Genomic DNA, 2,692 nt, shown 5'->3' on the forward strand with positions numbered 1-2,692 from the left:
CATGCGACGCGTTAGGCGTGTGTTTCTTCGCGTTGCATCAAATTAAGAGCTTTTATGCTTTCTTCTGCGCGATAGCTATTATGCGAATCAAGATGTTTATTCTAGTTTATCATTCTAGCTCCCAATGCAAGGATTCTTTTATTGAAGCAGCAAGCAATGCATATGCCTCTAACAATTTTCAAGGAGTATGTGATTGATGGACGGAACTTGATTTATCCGAGCAGTGAAGCGAACCGCACTCTCAAGAACTACAAGGAGCACTCCACATGCGTTATCGCCTGGTGTACAAACAATATACACACGATGAGGTCCCCGCTGAAGCCGCTCACAGTACAGTTTGCGAAGGTAGACTGGCCATATGCCTGAACACGCGCAGATCACAAGGAAACAGTCGGCGAAATGCTGATAGCCATCTACACCAGACTGCGACTACGCATTCATCTACGTCAATACCAAGCCTACTGCCTGGTAACAAGGCGGCTCACGAGCTAGCCCGAGCTCTCTACTTCCGGGTAGCAGTCGAGCCCCCCGAACACTGGGCATACGACGAGCGTCTGCAAAATTACGGGGAAATCATCGACCATTATAAATTGGGACGTAGACTGGTACCCCCGCCAGATGTTAGACTGAATAATAGAGAAGCGGTCGCGTGGAGGCGGCTACAAACTAATACGTTCATGAACCCGGTCTGGGCGTTTCACGCGCTACCAGACTTTAGGGATAATGATCTCTGCAAACACTGTGGGGCGAGAGGGACCCTCGACCACATAATTTGGGAGTGCCCACAATCTCCAGGGATAGGGCAAAATATTACAAGTAGAGAAGCCTGGGATACCCTGCTGCGAAGCGCGGACCCTGCGATCCAGCACCGCACCGTCCATCTGGCGGAAGAGGCCGCAAGAAGCCAAGGGCTACCTGCCAGCCTCTAATCCGCGGGCGCACGACTCCCCGTTTCCGATGGAATTAAAAGTTGTACAACCAACCAACCAACGTGCTGGTGGTCACTGAAGCAAAACATTTGCTGGTGTTAGTCCTTCAACACGCTGTAATCAGAGTGAATTTTTCGTATACATGCATATAAGCGTGAGAAAAATGTAAGCTCAAGAATCATAAGCTGTATTTTACCTGCACTGAATCGTTGTTCGTGATCATTTTGTAGATATTATATTTGCGCATCAAAATATTAAATCATTGTTCTTCAGTGCGCCCAAGCTTTTTGTTTTGATTGCATAGTGTATACATGGCATAGTGTGCCACCATTGCATAACAGTATCAGTGGGCATAAGCATGCCGTGCGTTCGTACTTGAATATGCAGCAGCTCAGTTCATTTACTTCACCTTCTTTCCGCTATATCCACACCTAAGCACAAAAACAGTAAGTTCAGGGCGTCGGTACGACAACAATGGCGAGCAGTGTCCCGCCGTGATCATCAATCGCAAAACAAAGACGTCTCGAAATAGCGAATGCATTACCGCATCTTTGCTATTACTTTTTATCTAAACTAGAAAAGAAATGATCATCATAAGCGAAGTCCATTTCAGGCCCCTCTGCTCGCAAGGCCACCTCTATATAGGCGCTTCACGCAGCAAATGCGAGCAGCGGATGCAAGAAAATGGCGGTCGCTCTAGCAGACGAAGCGGTTGTCCTCACCCTAAGCAGAGAGCGGGTGCACATCGAAGTCCTTTAGTGCATTTGAAATACAAGAAAGTCCGTGTGTACTGGTATATGTGATTGGTGCATCGAGAGTACTCCTGATCCCTTCAACACGGCATCCCGCATAGCTTGTACATGCGGCGACCAAACCTAATTCCACAGTGTACAGCTCCTTACAACAGTAAAGAAAATGAACGAGGAGACACCAGAAAACTGTTCGAAAAATGAAGTTTAATTGCGTGTTACCTGTTAGCTCGCTTCGTTCAAAATGGGGACAAACAAAACAGTCGCATAGGAGCGATCAGTGGACATTTTCATTTTCTGCAGCTAAGATCGTCCGACAGCAGACAATCGCTTCACTTGTCAGGTCGCGTGATGATTCTAGATCGCAGCAGATTTTGTGGTCACAGACAAACAGCTTAACAAGCAAGCAGCACCAGTAACCAATGAAATGTTCAGTGTCTTTCCAGCCATTGTCCACTTAACGGCTTCTCAGAGTCGTTGGTGATCCGAGATCTCCTGGACGTCGTGTTGTACACTGTGCAAGCACTTTCTTAGACGTCCAGATATAAATAAATCAGGCAACAGCAGCGACATTCAAATGCGTTGCAGTGAAGACATGTGTTGTAACCGTTATTTGAAAACAGAAGCGATTCTGTGTTAGCATGTCTTGAGGCGTAAGGCATACGCGATGCAAGTTTGCCCACAACCAAAACTGCGACAGTTATACCCGTTTCGAAAATAAGTCTGACGGAGCTTCTAGCATAAGCACATGTTCAAAGCATCTTCAGCGCATTTGGTTTCCCCTTGAGTAGATGATGAATGCTTCCCTCCGGGAACGTGCATATATTGGCTTCTCTAGCCTGAATAAAACGGCAGTGATGCGCTCTGATTATGCTTTGTACACACCACGGTCTGTCTATCAAGCAACTTTCAGACTATATATAGACATGGAATGCGCACTGTACAGATTAGTCGCGGCGAGAGTCCATTTCACTATACACTGTAGTACTCCTACGTAACGTTATCTGCCAGTAT

This window comes from Amblyomma maculatum, chromosome 5 (genome assembly GCF_055883805.1).
Source record: "Amblyomma maculatum isolate TAMU_Amacu chromosome 5, ASM5588380v1, whole genome shotgun sequence".
NCBI classification, from domain to species: Eukaryota; Metazoa; Arthropoda; class Arachnida; order Ixodida; family Ixodidae; genus Amblyomma; species Amblyomma maculatum.